Here is a 15335-nt window from a genome sequence, read left to right as displayed (position 1 = left end):
GGGATTTCACCCGAGTCTTCTGCCCCTGGAGCCTCCATCCAGAAGCAGGCTTAGCTCTGGGGCTGGGGTGAGACCTCCACGTCCAGGCCCCAGCGTGAGGGGAGGGGGTTGAGGCTCCGAGGCTGAGTCCTAGGGTCCCAAGCCCTCTGCCCCCCCCCCCCCCCCCCCCCCCCGCCCTGCTTCTGGGCCGAAAAGGAGCAGGCTTGTAGAGGCAGGCTCCCTGGGGAACTCTCGTGTACAGACCGAGATGTAAATAAACACTTTGCTTTTCTTGCCTGACTTGATGGTGTCTCCTTGCTGGGGGAGGGAGGGTGGAAGAAGGGAGGCCTGGTCTCGGAACTCCTGGGGCCAGTCTCATAGGAAGAACGGGCCTCACCCAGGGTACCAGGTAACAGTCTCCGGGGCAGGGGCTCACCCCGCAGACCCTCCTGTGAGCCTGCTGTCCCTGGGAGAGGAGATGTGGATCCCATCATCATCCCTGGTGATGTTTGAAAGCTGTCCTCTAGGCAGCCATGTTTGCTTTCTCAGCCCGGGCCTCCCAGGGTTTCAGTTTGCTCTGGTCATGAGCTGGATTCTGGTGCCAGCTCCCTCTGTGTCCCCTCCTGTGCCGCCCTGGGTCCCAGGCCCACGTCCTCCACTTGAGCCTGGTTTCACACCAGGCTGCCAGCCTGAGTCCTACCAAGCCCTGGAGGGTGCTCCAGGTGAGGGGCCCAGGCCCTCAGAGTCCCGCCCTCCTTGCCTGCTCCTGGTTGTTATGCGATTCCAAGTGTTGAAGGGGCTCACAGGTCCAGCCTCTGGAGGTAAGTTGTTGGCCCAGGCCCCCCACCTCCGCACACAGACCCTGGTGCCTTGGGTCTGCCCGGGTGGGTGGACGGTGCCCCTTCAATGGATTCACACGGCCTCCTGGGCTCATGGCAAAGTCATCTTCCAGCACTGGGAGTCATGTGTTCTAGACCTTTACTCCTAACCTGCCTTTTCCTTCCTAACTAGGGTTGCCAGACTCTGCAAGTCAAAATGCAGAACACCCAGTTAAATCTGAATTTGAGATAATTTTTCAGTATAAGTATGTCCCAAGCAATACTGTTATTCATTTATCTGAAATTCAAATGTAACTGGGCCTCCTGTATTTTATCTGGCAACTCTATTCCCAGCTCCTTTCAGGAGCCCTCTGCTGCCAGCCAGGTGTCCCCAGTTCCCGAGCACTGGACCCACACCCCAGTTTCAGAAACAGCTTCCTTCTTAGTGAACCATTACTTTTTTTTTTGAGACTGGTTCTGCCCTCTACCCCAGCCATCCAGAAGCAACTGCTGGCCTTTACAGAATCTGTAACCCCCCTTGCACCCTGGGGTGTGTGTTGAGATCTGAAGCCCTGAAAAGCAGAGGAAAGCACAGTGACGTCTTGGGATTCAGGGTAGGGACGGGGGTGTTCCTGAGAACCCCAGTATTAAACTTCCAACATGCTGATGTTTCACAAGAATTAGGCCATTAAGCATTTGCTGAGCACCAACTCTGTTCATGGAAAAATTCTTGCACTTGAAATCAGACCCCCGCTCTCTGACTTCCATGTGACTAAGCAAGTTATCTGAGTTTCGGTTGCCTCATCTGTAAAACAAGGGAAGTTAACAGTTCCTACCCGAGGAGTCAAGTCACCAGATGGGAACTGGCATGTGCTTGCCGAATCAGAATCTGGATTTGGGAGGCAAAACTCCTCTTCCCCCAAAGGCTCCTAATCAGAATGTCTCCTCTATAAAATTAGTTTTCCAGGGTGGCTGTAAAAATAGACAAGAAATCAGTGGAGGGGTTTAAAACAACAGAAATTAATTTTCTCACAGTTCCAGAGGCCAGAAGTCTGAGGTCAAGATATCAGCAACATTACTTACTACTAGAGGCTCCACTGTGTATTCAGTTGCTCAGTCATGTCCAATCTTTGTGACTCTATGGACTGTAGCCCGCCAGGCTCTTCTGTCCATGGGATTTCCCAGGCAAGAATACTGGAGTGGTTGCCAAGTTCTCCACCATGAGATCTTCATGACCCAGAGACTGACCCCACGTCTCTTGCACCTCCTTCATTGGCAGGTGGGTTCTTTAACAATGTGCCACCTCTTGAGGCTCCAGCTGAGGGTCTACTCCATGCCTCTCCTGGCTGATGGCTACTGGCAGTCCCTGGTGCTCCTTGTGGCTACATCACTCCAAGCTCCCTTTGTTGTCACATGACCATCCTCCTCCATGTATCCACGTTTTGTTGCTTTTTTAAAAATTATTTATTTGGTTGCGCCGAGTCTTGGTTGTGGCATGCAGGATCTTTAGTTGCAACACATGAGATCTTGTTCCCTGACCAAGGATTGAATCCTATCAACTCACCATGCCCTCAAATTTAGGGCCTCTTAGAGTCCTCTGGGCCCAGGATAAAGTCTCCTGAAGGGTCAAAAATACCTGGATACCAAAATCACTCAACCAACAGACTTAATCTGCCAGCACCAGCTCTGTGACAACATTTGGGGATTTGGTACCAAAAAGACAGCAAAGACTCTTCCTTGGAGGAAGGAGAGACATAGGTGACTTGGGTGATGAGAGTTTCCAAGGAAAAGGTCGAGGCAGGGATGGGAGCTGGGGGCAGGGGGATTGAGGCCAGTGGGCATCAGGGACAATTTCCCCGAGGACAGGGCATTTCAGCAGAGCCCTGAAGGATGGTAGGATCTGGGAATCACACGTGGAGGAGGCTTGTAGAAAGCTTGGCCCTTTCAGGGCACTGTGACTGGGCGGTGAGTGAGGAGGTGGGGCTAGGGAAATGGGACAGCTGAGGCCATTCAGAGTGTGCTGGGTTAAGGGTGGGTCTCATCATCCATTAAGCAAGTGTTTCATCAGCCACCAGCACCCTAAAGACAAGGGGTAGGGCAAGGAAGACAGATCCGCCCCCCACGCTCACGGCAGAGCAGCTTCTAGAAAGGGAGGTTATCAAACCGGGTTGCATATTTGAATCACCTGGAGGAACTTGAAGCCTTGTGGATATGGGGACCCAGCCCAGTGACTTGAATTCACCTGGTGAGGGGTGGGGCTGGACACGGGTTTTTCCAAAGCCCCCCAGGGGATTCCAGCGTGTTTAGGGCTGAGAGTCATTGCATCATCATTCTGGAAATCATCTGATGAATCAGGGGAAACCTCAGGAGGAAAAGATGGAGATGGCCAGGTGAAGGAGGTTGGGAAGGACACCAAGAACATATGCAAATAACCAGCAGGTCAGAGGTCAGGGGGCAGGGCTGTGCATGGCCACCACGAAGAAGCCTCTTTAGCTGGGGGCCGCCTGGACAGAGCTGAGTTCCAGAGAGCGGCAGGGGGACTAGGTTGCTGAGAGAGGAAAGGAGACGTAGGCAGCATGGACTCAGGTAAGACCTGATTTATTTTGTTCTGGTTTTGTGTGTGGGTGTGTGCTGTGTGAGATGGGGAGTTTGCATCACCAGGTTTGGGTGGTCGCTGGGGCAAGGGAGGAAGGCTTCTAATGGTCGTGCTGGGAGGGTCCACTCAGCCAACTTATCTCCAGAAAATGACTAAACCACGCCCAGGGTGGAAAAGGCTCTGACCCGGGACCCTCAGGAGAGGAGCCACAGCACTCCCAACGATGGAGTCCCCAGACCTGTGGTCAGCCGGGGGTCCAGGGGAGGGGCGAGTCGGGGTCGGTCTGTCTGTTTGGCGGCTCTTGGACCTTTGAGCCGTGGAGAAGGGGGATTCGGCCACAGTTGTCCCCTGTGGTCTGCCCCCACTTCATCCCCGTGCCTAATGCCGTGTTTGGCCCACGAGAGCGGACAACGAGGAGGTGGTTCTTTCATGTGGCTGAGTCTCCTTAGGGCTCAGCAGTGTTCTGAGTGCTTGGCGTGGCGGGTGGGGTGTGGGGGCCCCGTAGGAGGCACACGGGTGAAACTTGTGCAGCCCTTTTGCCCTGATGAAGGGCAGGGGCAGGGGCAGAGGCCCAGGAGGGGTGGTGGGTCTGCCGTGGGTCAGCCTGGTTGGCAGGGCTGCAGCTTAATGTGGGCTGAGGGGTCAATAGTGCCCCGAACCCGCTGGGGTAAGGTTGTGGGCTCTATGAGCCTAGGAAGCCTGGAGCCAGCTTCAAGCCAGTCCTTCTGGAACTTACCAGGGGACTGAGTTGGGGATACAGGAAGCTCCCCCTCACTCTTCTGCTGTCCCTGGTGTAGCCCTTTCTTTCCAAAGTCTGACTTTGATATTGGGTTCTGATTTGGGTTTTATGATACTTGTGGGGCCTCTGGGTTAAGAAGAATAGTAATATAGGAGCTCCTGGAAGGCCCAAACCCAGAGGACAAAGGCGCTGAAGTTTGAGCCCATTTTCTATACCCTTTGGCAGCACTCATCCCCTGTTTCTAGCCCCACTGTTCCCCTCTGGCTTCACTCAGCCTTCCCATCTTATCCAGTCCAGTAGGCCACGTCCCCAGACCACAAGCTGGACTCTCCTGGTCTCTAGCAGCGGCAGGCCAGACGCCCAGGGCTTCTGTCTACCCTTGTGGTGGTGCTGGGTGGTGCTGGGAGCGGGAGGAATGTTGTTAAGGTCCACGCTGGAGGCTGTCATGTAGAAGGAAGCTAGGAGAGGAAACAATCCAGCTTGTCCCCCTAGAGAGCCCGCAGATGTTCCCATTTTTTTTGAGGTGGGTGTGGGCACAAAGGAGACCCACTGGGTACCTCTCTGCCTACCTCTACGTTTTGAGGTAGTTGGTCACACAGCAACAGAAGTAGGAAACAGCGAGTCTTGGGAACTTCCCTAGCAGTCCCGTGGCTATGACTGCGAGCTGCCAGTGTAGGATTCGATCCCTGGTCAGGGAACTAAGATCCTGCATGTTGCATGATGTGGCCAAAGTAAATACAAAAAGGCTTAAAGAAATAAAAGTTTTCAATAAATAAAGAAATTAAAATGCTGGAGCATTTTCAGTTCAACCAGGCTGCTTTTCAGATCAATCCTTCCCCCAAACATATCCACCCAAACAGGAGCCATCTTCGGGAATGACTTGGTCCATCAGGGCTCTGACCTCAACTGGGAAGGTGTCTTAGGGTCCAGGAGTCCCCCCAGAGAATCCCGACTGTCCATCACATCAAGATCGTGTTCAAGAAAAGGAAAAGTCCCAAGGGCTATAGCTACTTAACGCTGGGCTCGCTAAGGCTCCTACCTTGTTTGGGGGCTTCTGATGATCATTTATTCCATGATTCACCTGTGAGCCCCCCCACCACCCCCGCATCCCTTTAAATTACAAACACCTGCAAACGTTTTGTTACGAGGGACGAGTCTACCAAGAGTGGTGGAGTCAGGAGAAGGTGAATGTCTAAACACTGAGAAGGGAAAGAAAGAAAAAAAAAAAAAAAAAAAACTAACCCCGAGTATGAAAAGCAGTCTTGATTTAACTATCTACACATGTGGTCGTACACGCTCCAGAAAGTTTTCAAGCTGTGTTAAATTTTTTTCTCCTGCTAATGGCAGCCTTAATTTAGAGCTTTCGTGCTGGCAAAGGGACAGTGAATCTGAGCATAGGAAACGTGACAGGAAAAGGGTCAAGCTACCTCAAAACCTAGAGGTAGGCAGAGAGGTACGAAGTGGGTCTCCTTTGTGCCCATGCCCACCTCAAAAAAATGGTCACAGAACAACAGATACATGAAATGCCAGGTCTCGGGGACTTCCCTGGCAGTCCTTTGGCTATGACTCCGAGCTGCTTATTTTAGCAGTGAATAATGAAAAAGGTGGTTCAATTCTTAATTAATGCAGGGCTGTGGCTAATAGTTAACGAATACTCCCATTTTGTGGATGAGGCAATTGAGAGTAAAGAACTTCTAAGGAGATGCAGGGTGTGATCCCTGCCAGGTTCATCCAGCATCACAAAGGTTTCACTTTCAATTTCAATTACCCCATGCAAATAACGACCAGCCCACACACCTAGAACCAGGAAGTGTGTTAGTTGTATGTAACCTCCTATATCTAGGAACTAGTATGGCTATGTAACAAACTCCCCTCAAAATGTAAGAGAACAATTTATTACTTTTCCCCAATTTATTACTTTTTGTGGGTAGGCTAGCAATTCCTCTGCAGACTGTGCCTGGATTCACTCATGCAACTGCCCTCAGTTTGAAGGGTCAGCTGGGCGTGGTCTGAGGTGGCCACACTGACATGTCCAGCAGGTGATGCTGGCTTTCTGGCTGGGAGGTGCCTCATGGCCTCTCCTCTCTGAATAGCTGGACTGCCTTCCTTACACGGTGGTCTCGGGACAGGCTTCTAAGATAGTGAAGGCAGAAATTGTCAGAGACCTAAGCTTTAGACCTGAGCTCTGGAGACCTAAGCTTTAGAACTTGCACACCATCACTTTTGCCACATTCTGTTGGTCAAGGCAAGACAGATGGGCGGCCTAAGGACGCGGTAATAGACCCTACCTTTGGGTATGAAAAGCAGCAAAGAATTTGTGCTTGTTTTTTAATCTCCTCTGTTGTTCAGTCGCTCAATTGCAACCCCAACCTCTTTGCAACCCCATGGACTGCAGCACTCCAGGCTCCTCTGTCCTCCACTGTCTCCTGGAGTTTGCTCAAATTCATGTTCATGGCATGGTGATGCTATCTATCTCTTCCTCTGCTGCCCCCTTCTCCTTTTGCCTTCAATCTTTCCCAGCATCAAGGTCTTTTCTAATGAGTCGTCTCTTTGCATCAGGTGGCCAAAGTATTGGAACTTCAGCATCAGTCCTTTTAATGAATATTCAGGGTTGAATTTCCTTTAGGATTGACTGGTTTGATATCCTTGCAGTCCAAGGGACTCTATAAAGAGTCTTTTCCAACACCACCCTTTAGTCTACTACATCTCTTTGCTTAAAGTTACAACTCTCCCCCTTACCTCCAGAATTTCCTATCTTCCTTCTCTGCTTTATTTTTCTCCCTAGTACTTATCACCATCGGATGTTTTGTTTATTTAAGAATAGAAGCTCCACAGACTTCCCTGGTGGTCCACTGGTTAATAATTAAGAATCTGCCTGCCAAGGCAAGCAACACAGATTCGATTCCCGGCCCGGGAAGATCCCATGGGGCAACGAAGCCCACACACCACAAGTATTGAGCCACTGCTCTAGAGCCCTCAAGCCGACTCAGAAAGCAGTGAAGACCCAGTGCAGCCAAAAATAAACAAATATTTTAAAAAAGAAGCTCCATGAGGGAGGGCAGGGATCTGCGATGCTTAGCTTACTGCTATAGCCCCAGCATTGAGAACAGAGTCTGGCACCTAGTAGGTGCTCAGTGAGGATTTGTTGAATAACTGGATGATTTTATGACTGCATTACATGGAAACAGGTATGACCTGATGGTCAGCTAGGAGCTGGTGTTCTGGAACCAGCTCTCACCTTGCAGTCAAGCTTCAGAGCATCTTCCCCAAGGCCAAAGCTCTCTATTAAAAATGGTACACATGCGTTTAGGAAACAGAAGTTAGGCCATGTTCTTATGTCTGCTCATTCCTGGAAGAATGACAAAGTCGGGCTCTTGGGCCTACCCAGCTGAGAAGTAGACCTTGACAGGCCCACAGGGACCCCTCCAAGGAGCAGCCCAGGGTTGGCCCTGACTCATAGCAGGGGAGTCAGAACAAAGGATCAAGAATTAACTACTTTTTCAAGTGGTTTTTATCAATGTATGGCAAAAACCACTACAATCTTGTAAAGTAATTAGCCTCCAACTAATAAAAATAATTGGGGGAAAAAAAAGGAAAAAAACATTTCCCTCATAGCACCACATCCCCCCCCAAAAAGTGGTTTTTTAAAAGGTATTTTTAAAATAGGCTAGTTTTTAGAGCAGTTTTAGGTCCACAGCAAAATTGAGTGGAAAGCGCAAAGTTACTATATTACCCCTCCCAGCCTCCCCTGATGCACATCTTCTCCTAACATCCTGCCCCAGGGTTGTACACCTGTTATGAGCCATGAAATGATCCACACTTTTAAGGACGTAGGATGTGCTCATCTTACAATGGTGAGAAAAATGAGGACACCATGAAATACACTAATGTGAATATGAGCCTGTCTCTCCTAACTGCATCACATATATAGTGCATTTCATCAAATTTGATTTTAAAAAACTTATGTGCCACTAAAAATTGCTAATTTTAAGATTCCATTAATTGTAATCAGTTGTTGACAAATGGTGCTGGGAAAATTGCATATCCATAGGCAAAGTAATGAGGTTGTGTGCTTACCTTAACCATATGCAAAAATTAAGCCAAAATGGACTAAGGACCTAAGTTGATATAACTTAGGTTATATAAGACCTGCGTTGATATAACTCTAGGAGAAAAAGGGGGAAAGCTTCAGGACATTTGATTTGGCAATGATTACTGGATGTCACCAAAAAAGGGCAAAAACAGACAAACGGGACTACAGCACATGGAAAACTTCAGTAAAGTAAAGGAAACAAGAGTGAAAAAACAGCCTAAGGAATGAGAGAGAATATTAGCAAACCACGTATGTGATAGGAGGTTAACATCCAAGATATATAAAGAACAACTGAGAAAGCAAAAAACCCCATAAACCCAATAACCTGATTTAAAAGTTTGCAAAGAGCTTGAACATTTCTCCAAAGAAGATAAACAAATGGCCAACAAGTCTATGAAACTATGCTCACCATCACTAATCAGGGAAACACAAATCTAACCACAATGAAATTGTACAAGCTCACGCTTATTAGGATGGTCACTAAAAAAAACAAAACAAGCATGGGCACAGATATGGAGACATCTGAACCCTTGTGCAGAGTTGGCGGGACTGTAAAATTGCACGGTCACTACAGACAACTGTTTGGAGGTGCCTCAAAAAATTAAAAATAGTTACCATGTGGTCCAGCATTCCCACTTCTGGGTATATATTTTAAATAGAGGATCCCTTTTTTTTTTTTTTTTTTGAAGTTTTTAAACTTTTATACACAAAGAGCTAGTATTGTTTCTGCATTAGGTAGATGTGCTGGATGATCCATTTAAGGAAGTTCAGTTAGTCCAACTTAATGAAGCCGATGTTCTTCACATACTGGCGGAAACACTGGACATTATAAAGGCCATATTTCTGGATCAGACCTGGGAAGAGCGAGAACCGTGACCGAATTTTCTCAGATGGCTCCAGTAGAGCTACTGGTGACCCATGTTGCTTTCTTGGCTGCAATGAGGCAAAAGGGAACACAGGACCTTGACATATTTGCACACACCACCCCCCTTTGCTGCAACATTATTTACAATAGCCAAGAGGTAGGAGTAAACTAAAGGTCCAAAGAAAGATGAATGGATAAACTTACAATGGAATACTGAGCCTTGAAGGAAACTGTCATATGCAGATAAATATGGATGAAGCTAGAGGACCTTATTTATGCTCAAAGAAATCAGTCACAAAAAGACACTGTATGATCCCACTTCTATGAGGTACCCTGAGCAGCTCAGTTCTTAGAGAGCACCATGGTAGTTGCCAGGGGCTGGGGGAGAAGAAATGGGGGAATTGCAGCTCAATGGGTATACAGTTTCCATTTTGCAAGATGAAAATGTTCCAGAGATGTCACATAGCCTGTAGTTAACACAATTGTACACTTAAAAATGTTTGTAATTTTTATAGCTTTTCTCTGACCTCCATGGACTGTAGCCTGTCAGGCTCCTCTGTCCATGGCATTCTCCAGGCCAGAATACTGGAATGGGTAGCCATTCCCTTCTCCAGGGGATCTTCCCAACCCAGGGATCGAACCCAGGTCTCCCACACTGCGGACAGATTCTTCACCAGCTGAGCCACCAGGGGAAACCCATAACTTTTCTCTGTTTCCCCAAATCTCCACAAACTATATTTACTGTACTTTTTTAAAAAGTTCAACAAATAAGCAAAAATGACTCTGACGGTGGAGATGGCAGGGTCATGAACAGTGGATAGACCTGGCTTATGTCCCCTTCTCTGACACTGGTGTGCAGGAGCGCTGGGCACTGTGGAGGCTGGCAGTTGACCACACACTGCTTGGACAAGAGGGTGCCTCTTCCCCATCCACCCCACTCACCTCTTCTGCAACAGACCCTATGGCCACAGGCCAAATAAGGACAGAGGGACATAGTTTCTTTTCTTTATTTTTAAAAATAATTATTTTTTCCATTTTTATTTATCACACCACTTAGCTTATGGGATCTTATTTCCTCACCCAAGGATAGAACCCATGCCCCCTGCGGTGGAAGCACCTAGTCTTAACCACTGGACCACCAGGGAAGCCCCTTTACTTTTTTTTTTTTTCCCCTTTATCATTTACTTTGCGGGAGTTTGCAGGATCTTAGTTCCCTAACTAGGGATGGAATCCCTGCCCAACTGCAGTGAAAGCCTGGAATCCTAACCATTAGGCCGCCATGAAATTCCCTTCCTTCCTTTTTTAAAGAAAATACAAAACCTACAGTATCATGATAAACACTCATATCTCCATCCTCAGCGGGTTTTTTTTGCCCCTTTCACACAATAGAAACAAAACATTAAAATCCCCTTTGGTTCCTTAACTCCAGTCTCCCCCTTCTATTTTTCTAATGATTTTACTTTTTACTTGGTGTCACTTGGTATTACTTTTTACTTGGTATTTACTTGGTACCCTTTGCATTAGTAAACGGTACGTCTTGTTCTACATCTGAAAATCACACGTCCTTTTGTGCTGTTTCTATGCTGATTCCTCTGAATCTGGATCATTCCTTTCAAGAGTGACCTGCTGTTCCGTGGAACGAACAGGCTATCAGACACCTCCATTCAGGTCACTCTAGCACTGTCCCCAGGAACATCCCTGGGGCATCTCTACGTGCGCCTACATCTGCCCTCCCGGGCAAGGCCACCGAGTCTACACAAATGTTTACTCGGGAATCTCCAGCAGGAGGCCCGGGCCGGGGTGGGGGGACCTAAAGGGAGAGAGCAACCGAAGAAGGTTTTGCTAGTGACCGGCCCCGCGGGGTCAGGGAGGCTCGCTCACCTCCCTTCGTCCCTGCAGCGCGGCTCCCTGAATCTTTCTCCAGGAGCTAGTCTCGTCCGTGCCTACATCGCCCTTCTAGCCCACTCGGTTCCCGGTGCACTCGGTCTGAGCTCCCGCGCGCTGCCCCCAGTATCTTGCTGATGGGGTGGAAGTGACCCGGCCAAGGTCACACGGCGGCGCACGGAGCCGGCTGAGACGCCAGCGCGGACGCCCTGCTCTGGCTCGCCGGCCACCGCCGCCGTCCCCGCTTCGGCTCCGTAGCAGGCGTCGGTCTCGGTTTCTCTCCGCCCGCCGCCGCCGCCGCCCCTTTCGAATCCCCGCGCTGGCCTCTCCGCAGGCGCCGCGCCCCTGCGGGCGCCGAAGGCGGGGCGGAGCCGGGCTGGCTGGCGCTGCGGGTTCGCAACCTACCGCGGGCAGAACAGGGGACGAGCGGCGCCTGACCTCGGTCCTCAGCGCGCCCCGGCAGCTCGCAGAGCCGGGTCTCGGCCCGCGGATCTGGAGGGCCGGGCGGCAGGGCCGGGGGCGGAGCTGGGGGCGAGGCGCCGCCCCTCCCGCGCCTGCGCCGCCTCCCCTCCACTGAGAGCTTCCACCGCTCCCTCGGCTGTCAGGCGCGGTGGCCAAGTGGTAAGGCGTCGGTCTCGTAAACCGAAGATCGCGGGTTCGAACCCCGTCCGTGCCTGCCCTTTGAGGGTTTGGGTTTGGTCGTGGGAGCTTTAGCGTCCCACGTGTGCTACCCACTTCCTCTGTAACGTGGCGTTTTTTTGTTTTTTTTTTTTACTTTTCATGTCTGTTTTGGCGTCCTCGAGTTCCACCCTTCCCCCTCCTTCCCTAGGCTCCGCGGTCACCAGCGCAGGCCGGGCCAGTTCGCGCGGCTCTCGGCCCCGGCTGTGGCGCCTTCTCTCCCCGGAGCCCCACCACCCCGCCGCAATGCGCAGGGCGAGGCTGGCCTGAGATTCCCGTGTTACCCGTGGGGACAACAAGGCCCGCTCTAGGCATTGGTGTCGCTGCCATAGGTTGGGTGGGGTGGGGGGATAGGTCCGGTCTCGCTGGTTTTGCGCGTCCTGAGGGTGGGAGAACTTTCCAGAACGGGCGTTTGCGTTTATGGAGCGGTGTTTTCTGGTTTGGGCTTGAAAGATGAATTCACACGGTGCTCGCTGTCTCTCTCCTTGTCCACGAAGCCAACCAGATCGTTCATCTGGAGAGCGCCTTTTCCTTTCCCAGCCCTTGGGAAACTGGCGCCTGCTTGTGTGATCCTTTGAATCTGGCCCGTAGCCAGTGATGACACTCCCCAAGTCATTTCTAGGGTCAGCAATCCAGTTAATATGACGTTAGTGCCTCTCACTCCTGATGTGGTCCTTCTTCAGTTGTGACCCTCAGAACTGAAAATATAGGGTTAGTCAAAAAGTTCATCCTAGTTTTTTCTATAACATCTTATGGAAAAACTCAAACTTTTTTGGCCAACCCAATTCTACTCCAGGTGTAGTCTTACTAAGGAAACTTCACCTCCCTCATTCTGTATCTCATACTTCTGTTGATATGACCACAGAACACAACTGTCTGCTGGTCCCACTGCACAGTTGACCACATGGAGCATCAGGTGGATTGGATGTCAGCAGAGTCTCTTTGGGGCAGTGTCTAGGGCTCAGGCAGCATAGAAATAAATATATTGATCTTTCCCTCTATGATTCCAATAAATAGAAGAGTTGTGCTTGGCGCTTTTTTTTTTAACGAGTTTTTTTTTTTTTTTTTTTTTTTTAAAGCTTATTTATTTATTGGCTGCCCTATGTCTTTGTTGCTGTGTGCAGGCTTTCTCCGGTTGTAGCCAGCATGGGCTACTCTCTAGTTGCAGTGCACAGGCTTCTCATTGCAATGGCCTCTTGTTGTGAAGCCTGGGCTCCAGGCATGCAGGCTCAGTAGTTGCAGCACACGGGCTCAGTAGTTGTGGCTCACAGGCCTAGTTGCCCCGAGGCAGGTGGGATCTTCCCGGACCAGGGATGTCTCGTGCATTGCAAGGTGGATTCTTAACCAGTGGACCACAGGGAAGCCCCTGCGCTTGGTTTTCGAATGGAATGCTGAGTGTCATCATGGAATTGTGACTAAGTGCAAATCGATTTTCCAGACATTCAGACTCCAGTCATTATGAGATACAAAGGGGAAAGGTCCTGGATTCCTGGTTACGGCCTTGAATACTGTCCCTCAGCTTGGATTCCTGATGAGAAGGAACTCGGAGGCTGGACATTGGGTTTCCTGCTGTTGCTGGAGCAGAGAATTCCACCCCAACAGAGCGGGGTGGAGGGGTGGATGAGTCAAGCCAAAGTCAATAAAAGAGGGTCAAGGGACAGAAGAGGTCAACATACAGATGTTGGGGGAAACATGGGGGAACCCAGAGGTAACAAGCCAGAGGCAGGGGTCAAGTACATATCCCAAGTCAATGTTGGTGAGAGGGGGTGGAAGTGAAGGCAGGTCCAATACAAGCACCATGGTGAGCCAAGAGGCCTGGCAGTTACCTTGTAGGCCCACAGAGCCCTACACTCACCTCCATGCTTGAAGGGAGGGCAGAAGCAGAAGGGGACACCTGTATTGAGTTTATTGCTGTGTGTGAAAGTGAAAGTGTTAGTCGCTCATTCCTGTCCGAGTCTTTGCGACTCCATGGCCCGTAGAGGAATAGCCAGGCTCCTCTGTCCACGGGATTCTCCAGACAAGAAGAGTGGAGTGGGTTGCCATTCCCTTCTACAGGGGATCTTCCTGACCCGGGGATCAAATGTTGGCGGCAGATTCTTTACCATCTGAGCCATCAGGGAAGCCTGGTGTTTATTGCTTGACCCCTGTTAAATCACTTATATACCCTGGACTTCAACTTTCTTGGTTGCAAAATTCAAGAGTTGAAAGAGATGTTTTCTAAGTGCCTTGTGGCTTGAAATTCTAAGTTTCTACTTCAGAGCCTGCCCTTGGAGAAGCAAGGTGGGGGGGAGGGGGGGGGGGACGGGGAGAGGCCTCCAGGGGCCCCACCCCACCCTCTCTCTCTCATGGCTGCCAAAATAGTGAATTTCACAGTAGGGCTTGGACATGGCGCCTTCGTGATGAGACTATACAGCCCTGGCTGCTTCATCCAGAGTAACAGCTTCTCCTCCCTGATGGGCAGGACCAGAGCTACAAATCCCCCCAACCCCTCCCCCATCAGTTTCTCCTTGCTCAAACCTCCCCACAGTGGCTCCCCCCCAAGATCTAGGACAAACACAGGGCCTCTGAGACTGCACTTCAAGAGCCACGTAGGCAGGCACAGCCATTTGTGGGCGGCTGAAACCTCCAAGATATTTTTAAAAATATCAGCTACTTTAGGTCAGGCCGATTCTTTCCTGCGAGCGAATATTATTTAACTTAAAAGCAGAATTTGGCAAGTAGATCTATTTTGCCTCGTGCTGTCACTTTTAGTCCAATATTCCAGCCTGGAGATATTTATTTTTAAATCTTCTGTTGTACAATAAAACACAGTTTCAGAAACCGCACATATCAAGTGAATGCCTTAATGAGTTATAAAAAAACCACCACCCAGGTCAGAGAACTTTATCAGACACTCAGAAAACTCCTTTGTGTGCCCTCCCCCCAGTCACAACCTCCCGACAGCCAGAAGCAACCATGCTCCCTGCTTTTATAGTAATCACTTTCTTGCCTTTTAACTTATCACTTCATTGTGCATCTTTATATCTTTACAACCTGGAATTGAACTTTGCCCATTTGAAAAATTTTGTCTTTTCAGCTTTGTCCCCGCGCCACCCCCCCCCCCACCCCCCCACCCCCCCACCCCCCCCAATCACTAGAATTCGCTTCCTTCCCTTTGATTTCCTTGCAGTGTGTCTGTTGAGGAATCCGGCCCATTTGACCTGGAGAGTTTCCCATAATCTAGACTTTGCTGACTGCAGACTGTTAGTACAGTTCAAGTTCTTCTGTCCTTGGTATTGCCTGCAAATTAGTGGCTAGATCTAGTCACTGGTTCAGAGTCAAATTCCATCCCTTTGGTGAGACTCAGGTATCACCGCCTCTGAGAAATCTCTGATTCCCCCAGAGAATGAATGACTCACAGCTTATTGTATGGGAGACCTCTGTGTGTTTCACACCATAGCCGGGAGGCCCCTCAGGACTAGGACTGTGTCTCACTGGAGCCTGTGTTTCCAGTACCTGGTACAGAGAAAAGAGCCTTCTTACAAGAGAGGACCTTGCTTGAAGGGTTGAGGAGGTCTTCCTGGAGGAGGTGACAATGTGGCTGGGCTTTGGAGGTTGAACAGGAATTTGCCAGAGCACCTCAAACAATCCTAGCTACTTGTACCCTCACTCAATCATCACTGACACTCAAATATCATGATCTA

General features: G+C 49.9%; 1 non-coding gene and 1 pseudogene across 1 annotated transcript; one reads left to right on the top strand and one right to left on the bottom strand.

Annotated features, from left to right (window-relative positions):
* Window positions 1-8996: 8996 nt before the first annotated feature.
* Window positions 8997-9154, bottom strand: LOC133055901 (small ribosomal subunit protein uS14-like; annotated as a pseudogene).
* Window positions 9155-11578: 2424 nt separating this feature from the next.
* TRNAT-CGU (transfer RNA threonine (anticodon CGU)) lies at window positions 11579-11650 on the top strand. Its single transcript has one exon. It is a non-coding gene; the product is annotated as a tRNA-Thr (tRNA).
* Window positions 11651-15335: the final 3685 nt, after the last annotated feature.

This window comes from Dama dama, chromosome 5 (assembly GCF_033118175.1).
Source record: "Dama dama isolate Ldn47 chromosome 5, ASM3311817v1, whole genome shotgun sequence".
NCBI classification, from domain to species: Eukaryota; Metazoa; Chordata; class Mammalia; order Artiodactyla; family Cervidae; genus Dama; species Dama dama.
This window is presented reverse-complemented; position numbering and strand designations above follow the sequence as displayed.